At 41.6% G+C, this 19421-nt stretch overlaps 1 protein-coding gene across 3 annotated transcripts in view; it reads left to right on the top strand.

Moving 5' to 3' along the window:
* Nucleotides 1-19421, top strand: part of CNTLN (centlein) — a 248268-nt gene that overhangs the window by 114761 nt on the left and 114086 nt on the right. The window lies entirely within an intron of this gene.

The raw sequence follows: 19421 nt of genomic DNA on the forward strand, positions 1-19421 counted from the left end.
AAGATTTGTAAACCCCCCCCCCCCGCATGATAAAATCAAATTTAATTAAGTAAATAAATAAAAAGTTATTGGTTCCATGCTGTATCATAATAGCATCTCATTGGCACTCAGAACAATCAGTCTTATAGGTCAGTTTGGAGTTAAGCGAATCCACTTTCTGTTCCACAAGTCAGGTGTGTTTTCATTTTCTGGTTAATTGGCCATAACTTTTGATAGAATACAGATATTCCAGTGCAGTTTGTTTCATTGCACTCTGCATTAAATTAACTTTCCAATGATATATAATATGATGGTATTATTCATACATACCAAGATTTTCACAATTTTGGTCACTATTGTCAAGCTCGGCGTGTTGCCCCCCCTAAAGCTTGATGGCCAGTGCAGCTGCTACCCTCTGCACCCCCTTAGCTACGCCACTGGTAATGCCAATGTGTTCCTTACCTTTCTTTGCTTGGACAAGAGGTTGAGAATGAGAACAAGATAGTATGAACCACCCCTTGGCCTTTTGCTCCCCATCAAGTCATTTTGTCCAACTGTGCTTTCTCAAACATTTTCAAGTGAAATTCTAAGGAGAACTAGGCATTAAGTGATCATAACAACATATTATTCTTTTAATAAATAGAATTCTTTCAACATCCTTTCTTTGTGAGTTGTGGGCTCTCTTCCATCTCTACCTGTTGAGAAGCCCATTTACTTAATCAGGGTTTTGAAGGAAGGCTGCTATAGATGAGACTGGAATTTTTATTTGGGAGAAAATGTGATATGGAAAGGGAGCAGTTATTTTATTGGATCATCTGGTTGATGATCAATATGAGAGATGTTTGGGAGCCAGAAGAGGAGAACTGCTGCTGCTCTGATTGATTTTGTAATTTTATTGTGCGTTGAGATTTGCCATAGGTTGTTGGGGGTCTGGAAGGGACGTGTCTCCTAAGAAAAAATTTATGTACAAATGAGGCAATGATTATCTAAATATAAAGCGTTTTACTGAGGTTAATAGAGATAGGCCTGCTACATTAAATTATTTTTAATAATGCTGACGATTATTAAATAGTAGGGCATTTGGAGCTTCTGTCACTTCTGTCCATCCCTAGCCTTAAGTGAATTAATATCTGCATGCTGCACAATAGCCTCTTTTCTCAAATTGAAATAATGAGGAGGAATGTAATGCTCCTGGCATGCAATTTATGGTAGGGAGAAACTTATTAATATGATTTATCACTGACTAATTTACTCACAGGGAGTTAAGGTTGTGCTTTATGACTAAAAGAAGGCAGCAATGAAACATAAGCTCCCTTTTTTTTTACTTGAGTCTCTTTAGACCCCAACTTAGACTCAATTTAAATGTTCTCTTTTGCTGTGTGGGAGTTGTCCAGTCTTTTGCTTCTCTGGTTATGTTTCCGTGTTGCTCTGCTCATAGCACTATACAGGCAAGAACATAAGAAGAGCCCTGCTGGATCAGGCCAAATGCCCATCTAGTCCAACTCCCTGTATCTCACAGTGGCCCACCAATACTTCAGAGAGTACACAAGACATCTGCATCTTGTTGCCATCTTTTGCATCTGGCATTCTGAGGTACCCTATTACTAAAATCAGGAGGTTTCACATACCCTTCACAGCCTGAAACCTGTGATGGACTTTTCTTCTAGATCCTTGTCCAGTCCCTTTTTAAAGGCATCTAGGCCAGACGTCACCACCATATCCTGTGGCAAGGAGTTCCACAGACTAATTACACACTGAGTAAAGAAATATTTTCTTTTGTCATAACTCTCCCAATGTTCAATTTTATGTGCAAAATTTATTTATTACAGATACAGGTAAGGAAAATGGGTTAAACTTAGCGCTGGGACTACATAGGTTACACATGCGGATATTGGCCATAGATTACAACATGTCTTAATCCAAAAAAGAAATCAACAACGACTGAAAAAAATAGTCATTGATACAAAAATTATCCTATTTGTCATTATACTAATTCATGATTTAACTAAATAATCACTATTAACTAATTTTATTTATCCAGTCATAAAAAGGCTTCAAATTTTGCACATACAATATTCTTGCTGCTATACAATGTTCTTCATTTTATTCTTTTTGAATTTGATCCAAAGATTATTATTCTTCTTGAAAGGACGCGCTCTCTTTCTCTGAGAGTTCCCTCTTTTTTCTTCCTGAAAATTCTAATAATGAATGCTGCTTTTTCCATCTCCTGTCTCATTACAAAAATCTCCAATTCTTTAGTTTCATCTGACATTTGGTCCATTCTTTTTCCATCCCCTCCATACTTTTCTTTGTTTGTCTGTTTGTCAGGGAGGAGTTTATTTGCCTCATTTGTTCAGATAGTTTTCTAACCTCTTGCTTTAGTTTATTTCTGAATTATTGCAACATCTCCATTAATGAGGTCTGGCTTTCGCTAGCATCCTTTAAATTTTTTGATATCATTCTTATCAGTATCAAATCAAGCCGATATAACTCTGGCTATAAAAAAGAAAAACAAAATTGTCTAACAATTAAAGAATCAACCAAGTCTCATTATCTTGCTTCACTTTCTTGTAAGGCTAATTCCCAAATTTTATATCTAAAAGGAATAAGTCAATATCCACTTCAGGAATAAGTCCACTTCAAGTCAATATCAGTGTCCAAACATTCCCACAGTTAAAGAGTCATCCAATTCTTATTGTCTTGCATCCCTTCCTGTCAAAGATAATCTTTAAGTTTTTATATTCAAAAGAGGTGGATCAGTAATCCAATTCAAGTTAAAAACACTGTCAAATTAAGTTAGTATATCTTTAATTATTCAGGCCTGAGTCAAGCCTTTTGCGGCAAAAACAAAAGTTGTTCCATACTTTAAAGATTAATTGTTAATCTCTTTTCCATGCATACCATTCCAACAATGATCCTTTATCTTCTCTTATTTACTTTTCTTCCAATCATCCTTGTTACAAAAAAGAAAGAAAAAACTGCTCCAGCAGGGTCTTCCTTAAATACACATTCGCTCTTTTTCCCCTCTGGGTGGCTGCAAGCCAACGTAAATAATCTTAAAGTTGTCTTTCTTTCCTTCCAACCTCTTGATTGTAATTCTTTTTATAGCCTTTTAATGAACTGGTTACTCACAGTTAAAGGCTTTGTTCGCTTTCATGTTTTATCTAGGCCGTGGCGGGGGGGGAGTCCTCAGCTGTCCGAATCATCTCTAAAGATGGCGTCCGGGATATGATGTGATTCAGCACAGAGCAATCGGGGAAATATCTCTGAAGCCGCTGTTTCAAGAGACTGCCCAGTTCAAGCTCTCAACCTTTGTTCCTTCTTCTTGGCAACGAAGAGTACCTCATTGTTGAGGTCCTTGGAAAATACATCTATTTAGCAGTTCCCCCCCCCGAGCCCTCCAAGGTTCCCTGCTACTTCACTGAGTGTTAACTCCGCACCCCCAATGTTCAATTTTAGGGGGTGATCCCTGGTTCTGGTGTTGTGTGAGAGGGAAAAGAAAATCCCTCTAAACACTGTATCCATCCTATGCATAATTTGGTACATCTCAATCATGTCCCCCCTCAGGTGCCTTTTTTCTAAACTAGAGAGCCCCAAATCTTTGTAGTCTTTCCTCATAAGGGAGGTGCCCCAGTCCGCTAATTATTTTGCTCACTCTCTTCTGAACCTTTTCCATTTCCACTATATCTTTTTTGAGATGTGGTGACCAGAACTGTACACAGTACTCCAGATGTGGCCTTACCCTTCATTTGTACAATGACATTATAATATTGGCCATTTTATTCTCAGTCCACTTTTTAAAATGATCCTGAGCATGGAATTGCTCTTCTTCATCATTGCCGCACACTGGGTCAACACTTTCATTGAGCTGTTCACCAGTACTCCAAGATCTCTCTCCTGTCACAGACAGCTCAGAACCCATTAGCCTATATGTGAAGTTTTGATTTTTTTTGCCTCAATGTGCATTACTTTTACATTTACTTACATTGAAATGCGTCTGCCATTTTGCTGCCCATTCTCCCAGTTTGGAGAGATCATTCTGGAACTCTTCACAATCCTTTCTGGTTTTCACCACCTGGAAAAATTAGTGTCTTCTGCAAATTTGACCACCTTGCTGCTTATCCCTGCCTCCGGGTAATTTATGAACAAAAGCACTGGTCTCAGGACAGATCCTTGGCACACAGAACTTTTCACCTCTGACATTGTGAAAATTGCCTATTGACACCCACTCTCTGTTACCTAGTCCTCAGCCAGTTCCTAATCCATAAGAAGACCTGCCCTCTAATTCCCTGACTGTAGAGTTCTCTCAGAAACCTTTGGTGAGGGACTGTGTCAAGCACCTTTTGAAAAGTCACATATATAATATCCATTGGTTTGCCTTTATCCACAGGCCTGTTGACCTTTTCAAAGAATTCTAAAGGTTCATGAGTCAAGACTTGCCCTTACAGAAGCCATGCTGATTCTCCTTCAGCAAGGCTTGTTCTTCTGTCTGTTTTAAGATTTTATCTATGGGAATTTCCACCATCTTACCTAGAACAGTTGTTAGACTGACTGGCCTGTAGTTTCCTGGGTACTCTCTATTTCCTTTTTTAAAAATTGGTGACATTTGCTAGGCTAGTAGGGCTAAAGCTAAGCAGGGTAATAGGGCTGTTTTCTATGCTGCTGTTGCTCTGTGTCTTATTGGTGACTTTTGAATAGGTCTTCAAGAACCAGTACAGATAAATCCCAGGAATGGGAGGTAGCAGATGTAAATGTGATTGTATGATTACTTCTAGCTCAATAGTGTCCCAGTGGTTTGAAGCAGCTGCTATGAGCAGAACAGGGCTGCTTACTTGCTACTTCACGCCTGCACAGTTCAGCTTCTTTGCATACCACTCAGTTTGAGCTGAGAGCTATGGTACAGTCATATTTAAAATAGCCATCGCATGCCAAAGTTCCTTTGCATCAGAGGTACAGTTGTGGTTATAAGGAGACATATCACTGATTCCCCTATGGCAGTAGATTATGTGTCTGGATAGATGGTAGATCTGGATAGATCCCATGGGAAGCCCTTTTTGAGAACCTGATGTTACTCACTCTCCAAGTTTCGTCCTGTCTCAGAGTCTGACAAGCTGGGCTGTTTAGTAAGAACTTCTTGGCCTTGGCCTTCAAAGATCTGGTATAGCATATAGACTAAGAGACCAGCCTGTGAATCAGGACTTTCCCAGTTCAAATCTTCTTTCTGCCATGAACTCACTAGATTGACTTGGGCAAGGCACTCTCTCATCCTCAGCCATCCAGCTGTAGTATGGGGATAATAATACTGACTTCCCTTGCAAGGTTGTTGTAAGGACTTTTGCAATGTAATAAATGTGAAATTCTTTGTACATTCAGAAACCATGATAAAAATGCAAAGTAGCATTGCTTCTCTGCCTTGAAAGTGGAGAGGCTCATTTATAGTACTGTATCCCATATCATATACAGGTGTGCCCCTGTATCCACAGGGGATCAGTTCCAGGGGCCTCCATGGATACAGAATCCATGGATATGGGGATGCCTGTCCTAATAGTGCGTCCACAAGCCCCCCACAACCATTACCATTGTTTAAAAGCTTACTGGCAAAGTGTTTCTTGCTTTAACACAGGGGTCTCCAAACCCCAGCCTGGGGGCCAGATGCAGCCTGTGGTGAGCCTCTTATCTGGCCCATTGCCAGCCTCTTGTCACCTGAAAGCCACTAGCCCACTCAACTGAACATGACCAGAGCTATGCTCTGGTTGCATCTGGAGGATGTTCTGAGGGCCAGAGAGGTTGAATGAATGAGCCCATTGATTCATTTATTCACTCATCTAAGTTCCATCTCTAAGAACATAAGAACATAAGAACAGCCCCACTGGATCAGGCCATAGGCCCATCTAGTCCAGCTTCCTGTATCTCACAGCGGCCCACCAAATGCCCAGGGAGCACACCAGATAACAAGAGACCTCATCCTGGTGCCCTCCCCTACATCTGGCATTCTGACTTAACCCATTCCTAAAATCAGGAGGTTGCGCATACTCATCATGGCTTGTACCCCATAATGGATTTTTCCTCCAGAAACTTGTCCAATCCCCTTTTAAAGGCGTCTAGGCTAGACGCCATCACCACATCCTGTGGCAAGGAGTTCCACAGACCGACCACGCGCTGAGTAAAGAAATATTTTCTTTTGTCTGTCCTAACCCGCCCAACACTCAATTTTAGTGGATGTCCCCTGGTTCTGGTATTATGTGAGAGTGTAAAGAGCATCTCCCTATCCACTCTGTCCATCCCCTGCATAATTTTGTATGTCTCAATCATGTCCCCCCTCAAGCGTCTCTTTTCTAGGCTGAAGAGGCCCAAACGCCGTAGCCTTTCCTCATAAGGAAGGTGCCCCAGCCCCGTAATCATCTTAGTCGCTCTCTTTTGCACCTTTTCCATTTCCACTATGTCTTTTTTGAGATGCGGCGACCAGAACTGGACACAATACTCCAGGTGTGGCCTTACCATCGATTTGTACAACGGCATTATAATACTAGCCATTTTGTTCTCAATACCCTTCCTAATGATCCCAAGCATAGAATTGGCCTTCTTCACTGCCGCCGCACATTGGGTCGACACTTTCATCGACCTGTCCACCACCACCCCAAGATCTCTCTCCTGATCTGTCACAGACAGCTCAGAACCCATCAGCCTATATCTAAAGTTTTGATTTTTTGCCCCAATGTGCATGACTTTACACTTACTGACATTGAAGCGCATCTGCCATTTTGCTGCCCATTCTGCCAGTCTGGAGAGATCCTTCTGGAGCTCCTCACAATCACTTCTGGTCTTTACCACTCGGAAAAGTTTGGTGTCGTCTGCAAACTTAGCCACTTCACTGCTCAACCCTGTCTCCAGGTCATTTATGAAGAGGTTGAAAAGCACCGGTCCCAGGGCAGATCCTTGGGGCACACCGCTTTTCACCTCTCTCCATTGTGAAAATTGCCCATTGACACCCACTCTCTGCTTCCTGGCCTCCAACCAGTTCTCAATCCACGAGAGGACCTGTCCTCTAATTCCCTGACTGTGGAGTTTTTTCAGTAGCCTTTGGTAAGGGACCGTGTCAAACGCCTTCTGAAAGTCCAGATATATAATGTCCATGGGTTCTCCCGCATCCACATGCCTGTTAACCTTTTCAATGAATTCTATAAGGTTCGTGAGGCAAGACTTACCCTTACAGAAGCCATGCTGTCTCTCCCTCAGCAAGGCCTGTTCGTCTATGTGTTTTGAGATCCTATCTTTGATTAGGCATTCCACCATCTTACCCGGTATGGATGTTAGGCTGACCGGCCTATAGTTTCCCGGGTCCCCCCTCTTTCCCTTTTTAAAAATAGGCGTGACATTTGCTATCCTCCAATCTTCTAGCACCATGGCCGTTTTGAGGGACAAGTTGCATACCTTAGTCAAGAGATCTGCAACTTCATTCTTCAATTCCTTAATAACCCTTGGGTGGATGCCATCAGGGCCCGGTGACTTATTGATCTTTAATTTATCAATGAGGTCTGAAACATCTTCTCTTTTAACCTCTATCTGACTTAACTCCTCGGTCAGGAGGGGCCGTTCGGGCAGCGGTATCTGCCCGAGGTCTTCTGCCGTGAAGACAGATGCAAAGAACTCATTTAATTTCTCTGCCATCTCTAAGTCTCCTTTTATCTCCCCTTTCCCTCCCTCACCATCCAGAGGGCCAACCGCTTCTCTGGCGGGTTTCCTGCTTCTAACATATTTGAAGAAGCTTTTATTGTTCCCCTTAATGTTGCTGGCCATGCGTTCCTCATAGTCTCGCTTGGCCTCCCCTATCACCTTCTTACATTTCTTTTGCCACAGTTTATGTTCCTTTTTATTCTCCTCATTAGGGCAAGACTTCCATTTACGGAAGGAAGCTTCCTTGCCCTTCACAGCCTCTCTAACTTGGCTGGTTAGCCATGTGGGCACCCTCCTGGATTTAGTGGAACCCTTCTTTCTTTGCGGTATACACCTCTGCTGGGCCTCTATTACTGTTGTTTTAAGCAGCCTCCATGCACTCTGGAGAGATTGGACTCTTTTTACCCTCCCTTTCAACCTCCTTCTAACCAGCCTCCTCATTTGAGGGAAGTCCGCCCGTCGGAAGTCTTATTTATTTAAATTTTATATTTAAATTTTTTTCCGGCCCTCAACACCACACAATATATTTGATGCGGCCCTCTAGACAAAAAGTTTGGAGACCCCTGCTTTAACAGATTGCTATAAGCATTCAAGTTTATAGCATGACATGAGCAGGCTGCTAGCAGCTTGAATGCTTGATGAAAGTAGATTTGAATGGTAACAGGAAGCAGGAAGTTAACCGAGGTCCAACTGAATATAAATCTCCAAATAAAACTAAAAATCTAGTAGGTGTGGATAAACAAAAAAGATTTTTATCATGGGAAGTGGTGGGATCTCCCTCACTGGAGGTCTTCCCAGCAAGATGTCACCACTGCATGGATAACTATGACTAGACTAACTCTGTTCCAAAAGGCTGCAGTGCAGCTCCCAGAAGTAACTGGTGATGATGTCATTGCCAGTTACTTCTGGGTCTGGAAACGGTGGTGCATTGTTACAAACAGTGGTAAGAGGCCCAGGGTGGGCCAGTGGCCTTTCTCAAGTGCATGAAAACCATGTGTGCAGGAGCTCAGCCCTCTGTTTATCTACCACTGTTTATCGCATGATATTGTGGTGTTGCATTTGGCCGGCAGGCATCCTGCAACACACCTGCACATTCACGATGCCACCCTGGGAGCTGCACTTCACAGCCTGGGAATCGCTGCTGTAGCTGATGCATTAACTTCAGTTAAAGAGTGGTCCTCCCATGCCTGAGAGGTCATAGTTGGTAGTAGAACACATGGTTGGGTTCAATTCCTAGTGTCTTCAGTTTAAAAAAATAAAAAAGATCCTGAATTGCAGACTTAGGACCTCTCCTGGCACATTGGAGAGTTATTGACAAATGGAGTAAACTGTGGGCGCAATCCTAACCCCTTATGTCAGTACTTTCCAGCACTGGCATAGCAGTGCCAATGGGATGTGTGCTGCATCCTGCAGTTGGGTGTCACTCACAGAGGCCTCCTCAAAGTGAGGGAATGTTTGTTCCCTTACCTCAGAGCTGCATTGCCCTTGTGTCAGTGCTGGAAAGCACTGACATAAGGGGTTAGGATTGTGCCCTAATAATCTTACTCGGTATAAGACAGCTTCATACCCAGCTTCCTCTTCCTTTTATCCCTCAAGTGGGCTGTTCCACTCTTCACCGTGATTTAGTGTTACATGAACAGGGCTTGGGCTCCTTCCTCCTCACTTTGTTCACAAACTGGAATTGCTTTTCTGACCTCTGGTTTCAGGCAAATGCATGCTTGCTAGTACAGCTGAGTGAAAAAGGAGAAAGTAGCAGAAAAATGAGGAAGTCTGCGAACAGATGCAGGAAAAAGATATTGTGGGTTGTTGTTGACCCAACACATTTCAGCATGTAGCCTTTTTTTGGCATGTTTTATGTATAGGCAAATCTTCAAAAATGCGGACTATACTGGTTTATCCACTTACACTCTGTGCTCTTCCATGGTTTGTATGGAATATGGTTTGCCTGAATCAGGAAATCAGGAAAGGAATTGAAGCACAGGAAGGGAATATGGAGCACCCTCATCTAAAGTCAAGTCATCATTTAACTTGCCTAATGAAAGATTTGTTTTGAAAAAAAGAATGTTTCTCAGTAATGAATCAAGTATAAATTTACAAATCAAAAATTTTCATCTAAAGGAGGACACATCGGGACATTTTCAGTAGTTATCTGCTGTAGCGAAAAAAACCTCTTGTAGGTTTTGGCCTTATTTTGGTCTAAATTTAGCCATTTGAAACAACATTGCAGTGGCTGTTCAACTAACCCTGGTTGGAAAATCCAGAAAATGTCAAACAGCTGTCTTGGGCTAGTTGAAGAACTACTTGATGGTTATCTAACTTTCAGATAATCAAAATTGGCCAAGGAATTCAATAAATCATTCTCAGTAGCACAAACATGACTGAAATGTAAGTAATACTTGTACTCTTTTTCCTCCCTTTACACTCTCATTTGGCAGACTTATCCCCCAATGTGTGTAATGGTTTTTTGCTTCCTCATACAGGCTAGATCAAACACCTGCTCCAAGATTTGCTCTCACCTACCAAAGCTGTCAGTTGACACACAAATATACAGACCTTTGGAAAGAGCATATTTTGCCCTTATTGCAAGCAGATGTACCTGAATCTCAACACTGGGGGAGCAAAGGGAAAACTTTTGTCATACTTGTGCTCAAAAAGTCAGAACTAGTTCCAGCTTGTTTCAGATCCTACAATCTAAAACACTTCTAGGGGATATAGGGGGGAGGTAGCAGATTGAGCAGTGTCATTCTTTTCAATCCTAATTTCACACATCTACATGTGAAATGAAAGTGAAAGAGTGAGATTAACAATAGTTTTACAAAGAGTCATTGAAGAAAATTTGCTAGCTAGTAACAAAAGGCAGCTTTATTTCCATGACAGCCGTCCTATATTCACATTCAAAGTGACCAGGTACTCATAGTTGGTTTCAAGTTAGCCCATCACATCCTGATGAAGAAATGCTGGAGTACAGAGCTGGTTGTAATTTAGGCAAGTAATAAATAATCCTAGTATAAACTACCTTGCTGACATAGCAAAACTCGGGATAATGGAGCAGAGTCCTAGCATGGCCTCAAGGACAATAACTCATTCTTTTGCATCTGTTGAAGATACCAATTTTAATCACACAATTTAGAAAAGAAGGTGCCATTGATTCATTTCCACCAGTCCTTCCTTCCCAGCAACCATTTGTTGTACCTGCCTAACTTTTGACTCTACAAACTATAGCTAGTCTACACTATTGTTTTACTGCCACAGGCTGCAATCCTAAGCACACTTTTCTGAGAGTAAGCCCCATTGAACAGTATAGGACTTACTTCTGAGTAGACCTGGTTAGGATTGTGTTCACAGTCAGATAATAAAAGCAGGAGACTTATGGAACCACTAGTGGGCTATAGAAGGGTCCACTTTCACTGCAACACATTCTCTTGGACGTGTGTTATACTATAACTTTGTCTTTTTCTGCAAAGTATACTTGTAAAATGTAAAATGAAGTATTTCAATGTTCAATACTTGTAAAATGTAAAATGTTCAATACTTGTAAAATGTATTGAACAATACAATGTTCAATACAACGTTCAAGACTTGTAAAATGTAAAATGAAGTATTTCAATGTTTGAGCATCGATGAGGTTAATAATGAACATTTTTAATAAAAATTTTCTAAGAAAAAGAAAAGCTGTCTTCAATAGTTGGGTTTTTTCATTATGAAAGACCTTATGTTGGCTTCTCCAACATAAAGTATAGCTTCTCCTTGTAGAATCCAAAGTATAGCTGCTCCTTTCCTGAAGGCCATTGCACACATTATGCATGGGTGAACCCAGGTTTTCCTCCACATGTATACCGTATTTTTCGCTCCATCAGACACACTTCCCCCCCCCCAAAAAAGTGGGGGGAAAAGTGTGTGTGTCTTATGGAGCGAATACTGCAAAAACAAACAAACAAACAAAAAACACTCCGCCCCAGCCCTGGCCCCGCCCCCTGCCCGCTTGCTCTGCTTCCCCGGGCAGTCAAAAGTAAGTCTCAGAGTCACTGGGGCTCACTCCCAGGAAAGCGTGGGTGGGGTGGCAGTCTCACTGCCCAATCCTGTGCATGCCTACTCTGAAGTAAGTCCAATTAGAGTCAGGGGGGCTTACTCCCAGGAAAGTGTCTCTCCCCCCCAAGCCTGGAGCATCACAGCCTCTCTTTCCCCCCCACCCCAAGCCTGGAGCATCACAGCTTCTCTTTCCCCCCACCCCAAGCCTGGAGCATCACAACTTCTCTGCAACACAAACACTTCTCCCCCTCTCTCACACACACAGGCTGCCCCCTTCTCTTACACACACAGATGCTCTGTCCCCCCACACACACTCACACAGCAGGGGAGGGGCGCTTTCACTCACCTCATCCAGCATCTGAATGTAAGCCCCCCCCCCCCATCACAAAGAAAAAACTGTCTCCTTGGTCAGAATGCCAGTGTTTGCTTATTGCACAAGCCCCAGGTAAGGCTCGGTTCTCACCATAAATCCAGAGGTTTGTTGTGTCTTGAGAATTCAAGTTGTGGTTGGACTTTCCACTTGTTCATTTGTATCGGAATCACGGAAGAACTGGTGAGGAGGTAGATGTGGTGTCAGCAGTGGCCCCTTTAAGGGTAAGGCCTGGGCATCCAGCAGAGTGTGCTGCACAGCTGCAGCCACTTGAAGGCAATAGGGCCCTCAGGGATATAAGGAGTACCTGAGGCAGAAAGGGTTTGTGGGTCTTGAAGGAGTGTAGGTTGGAGGTAGGAGAGGAGACTGACTGGGTTTATTGAATTTGGAATCTGACTGTGGATTGTGACTGGACTTGGATACCCTGATGGATTTGACTGACCTTGGACTGTAATTTGGCTTATTGGCTCTGGACTCTGATTTGGCAACTCTGATTGATGGGACTGATTTACTTGGCATCTGTGGACTGGAACTGGACTCACTTTTGCTTGCTGCACTGGTGAGTTGCACAAGGGGGACTGATCAGCCTTAAGCGGGCACGAGGCCCAGTGGATTGGAATTTGGCAGAACATCATTGTAGCAGAAAGATAATGTGATCCCCTATTTGTGTGCACCTGCTTTTGTGAGCTTCATAAATTCTGACTCTAGCGTTGATGAGTTCTTGGGGTTTCCAGAAAACTAGAGTACTCAAACCTTTAAGTCTCTCCATTTGTTAATGACAGTGATAATGGTTCTTAATGCCACTGTTGACTGCTGTTCACTTTACATGGTTCAAATGTTGTTCAGTTATAGTTTATTAAATATTTACACTATTTGGTTCAGAATATTTTTTTTCCTGTTTTCCTCCTCTAAAAACTAGGTGCGTCTTATGGTCAGGTGCATCTTATGGAGTGAAAAATACTGTACTTAGCAGGAAACTGCAACCCATCCTTGTTCCCTGATGAATACATCTGTATGATATTCACGTTGCAGATGTGATTGTCACAATTTAAATATCTTAGGTGCACCCCTAGAAAGTGAAAGGTTTGATGAGACCTTTATGTAGGTTGTCATTTGAATGAAGATAATGCATAATTTTGGCAATGCATTTCTGAGATAAGCTCCATTATATAAGGATTGTATCATAAAAAACTTATGTTTGCAAAGAGTGATCTAATAACTTCCTGATGTATCCTATCTGAATTATTTTTGTGATACCAGGTACTTTGCATATAGGATTTGACATAAATGACTGTGGTTATTGCTTGTATCCAGTTACCTTACCTACGGTCATGATAATTAGTTAATCTGTCAGCATTATTACATGTGACATCTTTATAAAGACAATTATTCTGTTATGCACTTATTAATTTTTTTTTGGCTGTAATTTGTAATTCTTTCTTCAGTTTTTTTGTATCTTAATGAATCGTTAATTGGAGTAATTTGGACTAAAATATGTACTCAGTGCAAGGGATTTTATATGTATGACTGCAAGTAGTTTTTATACGAATGATTGCAAGTTGAGACCATTGCAGTCTTAGGAAGACATAGATGTGCTGCTTAACGTGAGGTTGTTATCTTAAACAGTAACTCCATGTGACTTATCCCTCCTAACCTGTAACAGTAGAGTAGCTCTAGAAAAACAGAATGTGATGCAATCTTGTCAGCATTTCCTGTTCCATTCCACATTATTGGCTGACACAGTGAGAGACAATACACGGGAAACACAGTGGGCTGATTTTGATGTTTACTGTATGAAGTATGATTTGACTGAAAGTTCTCTAAGTGGTATTCAAGATAGCTGATAACATTATTAAAATACATTAATATACAAAATTAGATATATAAAACATACATCCACAAAAAGCTTTTCAAGAGCAGTATAATTATTCCATATAGCGCAAAAGATTGAAAACACTTTGCCAGGAATTTTGAAAAGGCAGCAGTATGAGCATATTAAAAACAAAGCCAACAATAAAACAGTAACTAAAAATAGCAGCAAAAGCAGAATCCTTTAATGCATAACCTTCAACATAATCACCCCCCACCAAAAAAACTATTGTAAATAAAAAGGTTTTTTGTTCACAGTGGAACAATGCTAATAAGGGCACAGTTCTTAAATGATTAAGGTAGAGTTCCACAATTGCAGTGCCACTATTAAAAAGGTCCTATTTTTTATTGCCCCCCCTTGACCTCCAACATGGGTGGCACTTGCAAGAGGGCCCCTCAGATGATCTTAGGGGGTGGGCATGAAATGGGGCGGCGGCAAGAAATAGGGCCTTCTCAGTAGTGGCACCAACGCTATGGAACTCCCTTTCCCTTGGCTTAAGAATGGCTCCCTCTTGAGACCTTTCGGCCAGGCCTGAAGACCCTTCTGTTTAAACAAGCCTTCTGAGTTCTCGTCCTTTTTAACATCTTTTAATATTTTTTACAGGCCTTTTATGATTTGCTGCTGCTCTTTGCTCTTTTTACCTATTTTTTATCTGACTGCTGTTTTTATGATATGTGTTAATATGTTTTTATTTGTTTTAAATTATACTTTTTAATCTGTTGTAAGCCACCTTGAGTCCCTTCGGGGAGAAAGGTGGGGTAAAAATAAAGTTATTATTATTTTATTATGACTGTACAGAAGAGAACAGTCCCTTAGATGCCCTGGCCCCAAACTGTAAAGGTCTTTAAAGTTATACAGATTGAGTATCCCTTATCCAAGATATTTTGGATGGGGATTGTAAGGGAGTAGGTTGTTATTTAGATAGACCTTCGGGCTGCATTAGCTGGTTTTTTATTAAGGTGGAAGCATGTAGTCACTGTTTTGCTGATACTGGGTATTAACCTCCAGTCAGCAAAATATTTTCCCAGAATCTTAAGGTCTTCTGAGAGGAGTCCACACCTCGAGAATACAGCCACAAAAATCAATACCAGGAACAACATACTCCAGAAATTAACAGGAACAAGATGGGGAGCTTCAGCTACCACTCTTAGAACATTAATCAGCATTAAGATTGATCTACTCTGCAGCAGAATACTGTGCTCCAGTATGGCTTAACAGCTATCATACTAGCAAGATTGATGCTAAATGAAACCATGAGGATCATAAGCGGCTGTATAAGACCCACACCTGTCTGTTGGCTCTCTGTTTTGAGCCACATAGCACCATCAGTCCTACGGAGACAAGAGGCTTTAGTGAAAGAATACAGAAAAATCACCAACCCACTTTTACCAGTGCATGCCGATCTTCCTCATCTATCAGTTGGTAGACTCAAATCCAGGAAGCCTTCTCTGGCACTCGCACAATATCTGCTGAACAATTTTAGCATCAGTGCCCAATGGAAAGCTAAATGGGCAGTCGAACGCCCAGAAATGGGTAGCTATATAGACGATCCTACACTTAAAGTGCCAGGTTTCGACTTACCTTGCCAGCATTGGAAAACTTTGAATAGGATCCGTACCCTACATGGTGTTTGTCAGGACTGGGGGCTAGTTTGTCAGGAATGGAATGGAGTGTTTGTCAGGAATGGGGGCTAGTATCTACCCCTCAGTGTGATTGCGGGTTCTCCCACCAAACCATGTACCACATTGTGTCTGGCTGCAAACTGAGGCCATATACTGGCCCATGGTCTGACTTTTTCTTTGAAGGTAACTCTGTCCTTGAATGGCTGCATGAACTGGACATTGACATTTGATCTAGTTTAACTGATATATAAGTCCTTGTATCATATGCCATACGCTAAATAAATTCCTTATCCGAAATGCTAGAGAACAGAAGTTTTCTGGGCTTTGAAATATATTCATACACACAATGAGTTGTCTTGGGAATGGGACCCAAGTCGAAACACAGAATTCATTTATGTTTGATCTACACCTTATACACAGAGCCTGAAGGTAATTTTATAAAATATTTTAATAATTTTGTGCTTGAGACAAAGGTTGTGTACTCTGAACCATCAGAAAGCAAAGGTGTCACTATCTCAGCTGCCCATGTGGACAACGTGTGTTTGTTTGGCATCACCATCATTTCTGACTCTGAATTTATATTTATATGCTCCTGTTAAGCAATATTTTTTTTACACTTAGTCACACATAAGTACTTAATACTGAAGAAAAAAAAAAGACATGCCATTAATACAGTGAAAAAATAATGTCATAAGTAAATAAGTTTTGGATTTTGGAGCATTTTGGATTAGGGACGCTCATCCTGTATTAGCTGTTTAAAGTTACATCAGTATTTAAACTATATTAGCTAGAATAAAAAATATTAAAACAGGAGAATACATTCTATTAATCTTCCATTTGTAATTGAAATACATATTAATCATGCTGGAAATATGCATGCACATCTGTGTGTATACCACACACACACACAAGAACTGCTCTGTTAACTAGCAGAGCGGAGTGTATCAAGTCATAACCTTTACTGTACTATTTACTTTGTTTTTACCCTTGCCATCAAATCTGTTAGTGAGACAATAGTCAAGCATGAAAGTGTGGCATTATAATAGAAATATATTTTATTTATTTATGTACTCTTCAGGTGAATAAAATTAAGTAGGCAATCTTGACAATATCCTCTATTGTCAGATAATTTACACATCTGGAAGCCTCTTCCTTACCCAGTTAGATTCCTGATTTTAAGCTTACTCAAACTTAGCCTTAAACGTGTGTGTATATAAATACAAGGAGTAGAAATGAGTTAGATTTTCTTGCTAAACTGGACTATGCCAGAGTAGAAACTGTTAGCAAGCGTGCTTTTATGCACGCATTAACATGCAAATAAGGGAGAAAATCATTTCATGTGTGGGACCTTGTATAGTTGCCAGTGGCGCAGCTCAGTGGGAAATGGAGAGAGGAGAAGGTGAAAGGTGCAACACACACCTTTATTTTGTGGAGATAATTTAACAATGATAGGGAAGAGCGATCAAAATGAATCAGATCAATGTGTCTTAGCCCTTCATACAGCTAGGTCCTAAACACTATCAGTTGATATATACAGAGAGAAAGGAAAGATAGGAAAGAGGAAATTCCTAAAAGGGAAAAGGGCACATAATAGCAAAAGCAGGGAGGGGAAAATGAAGGGGGAGAAAAGAGTGTAAGGAAATTATGCTCTCCAAGGGGAGCTGGGGAACTGGAGGTTTTAGGGGATTGGAATGATAAGTGAAGATAGTGGTTCCCAAACCTTTTAGCACCAGGATCTACTTTTTAGAATGACAATCTGTCAGGACCCACCAAAAGTGGTGACAATTAACCCTGGAAGTGATGTCATGACCGGAAGTGACATCAAGCAGGAAAATTTTTAACACCCCCCATACAACAAAATTAAATAAATAAAGTAAATTAAAAGTTTATGATAAGTATACATTTTAAAATGTATTTAAAATAAAGAAGAACCCTCCTAACCCACCCAAACAGTTGCTGATCTGTTTAAAAAAAAAATTCTCCCAACATCCCAAAAGCTGCAATTCTATCCACACATACCCAGGAGTAAGCCCCATTGACTATCATTGTTAAAAACGTATACATAGTAGTTTGTTAAAAGTACAGATCTGTAACATTTCCCCAAATGCAGTCACATACCATGGTAGCACCATGTCTAATATATTAGAAATAAAATACATATTGAATGGAGACGCATCTGAAATTGACTTGTGACCCACCTGGTGGGTCCCAACCCACAGTTTGCAAAACACTGCCCTAAGAGGAACCTAGGAAGAGAAAGGAAAGAAGGAAGATGGATTCCTGCAGTCTGGAGCACTTCAAAAGGCTGTGATTAGGTGGCAGTTCTCTTTAACCTGAATCCAAAGGCTACAAACAATGAGTGTATAACTTCAGTCCCTTCCAGTGTGGAAGCTAGTCTCACCAGATAAACCCTCCTAACTGGCACAGCTGCTCAAAGGGGCTTACACTACTTAATTGAGCAGCCATTTGCTCAAAGAAGGTAAATAATAGAAACATTAAGCATGTTGTCAATTTGACTGCACATGAGACAAACAAACTATATGCCCATACATAGAGGAGGGTTTGTGGATTGATGGCAAGACTGCACCATCATGTTGGCAACCTTCAGTCTCAAAAGACTATGGTATCGCACTCTGAAAGGTGGTTCTGGAACAGCGTCTAGTGTGGCTGAAAAGGCCGATTCAGGAGTGACAGTCCCTTCCACACCGGGAGCAAGTGCAGTCTGTCCCTGGTCTGTCTCCCTGGCTAAGGGCCTTCCTTCTTTGCCTCTTTGCCTCGGTGCAGTCTTGGGCAACAGACTAAGGTCCAAGATTAACATAACATAAGAACATAAGAACAGCCCCACTGGATCAGGCCATAGGCCCATCTAGTCCAGCTTCCTGTATCTCACAGCGGCCCACCAAATGCCCCAGGGAGCACACCAGATAACAAGAGACCTCATCCTGGTGCCCTCCCTTGCATCTGGCATTCTGACATAACCCATTTCTAAAATCAGGAGGTTGCGCATACACATCATGGCTTGTACCCCATAATGGATTTTTCCTCCAGAAACTTGTTCAATCCCCTTTTAAAGGCGTCTAGGCTAGACGCCAGCACCACATCCTGTGGCAAGGAGTTCCACAGACCGACCACACGCTGAGTAAAGAAATATTTTCTTTTGTCTGTCCTAACCCGCCCAACACTCAATTTTAGTGGATGTCCCCTGGTTCTGGTATTATGTGAGAGTGTAAAGAGCATCTCCCTATCCACTCTGTCCATCCCCTGCATAATTTTGTATGTCTCAATCATGTCCCCCCTCAGGCGTCTCTTTTCTAGGCTGAAGAGGCCCAAACGCCGTAGCCTTTCCTCATAAGGAAGGTGCCCCAGCCCCGTAATCATCTTAGTCGCTCTCTTTTGCACCTTTTCCATTTCCACTATGTCTTTTTTGAGATGCGGCGACCAGAACTGGACACAATACTCCAGGTGTGGCCTTACCATCGATTTGTACAACGGCATTATAATACTAGCCGTTTTGTTCTCAATACCCTTCCTAATGATCCCAAGCATAGAATTGGCCTTCTTCACTGCCGCCACACATTGGGTCGACACTTTCATCGACCTGTCCACCACCACCCCAAGATCTCTCTCCTGATCTGTCACAGACAGCTCAGAACCCATCAGCCTATATCTAAAGTTTTGATTTTTTGCCCCAATGTGCATGACTTTACACTTACTGACATTGAAGCGCATCTGCCATTTTGCTGCCCATTCTGCCAGTCTGGAGAGATCCTTCTGGAGCTCCTCACAATCACTTCTGGTCTTCACCACTCGGAAAAGTTTGGTGTTGTCTGCCAACTTAGCCACTTCACTGCTCAACCCTGTCTCCAGGTCATTTATG

Source organism: Tiliqua scincoides, chromosome 2 (genome assembly GCF_035046505.1).
Source record: "Tiliqua scincoides isolate rTilSci1 chromosome 2, rTilSci1.hap2, whole genome shotgun sequence".
NCBI lineage: Eukaryota > Metazoa > Chordata > Lepidosauria > Squamata > Scincidae > Tiliqua > Tiliqua scincoides.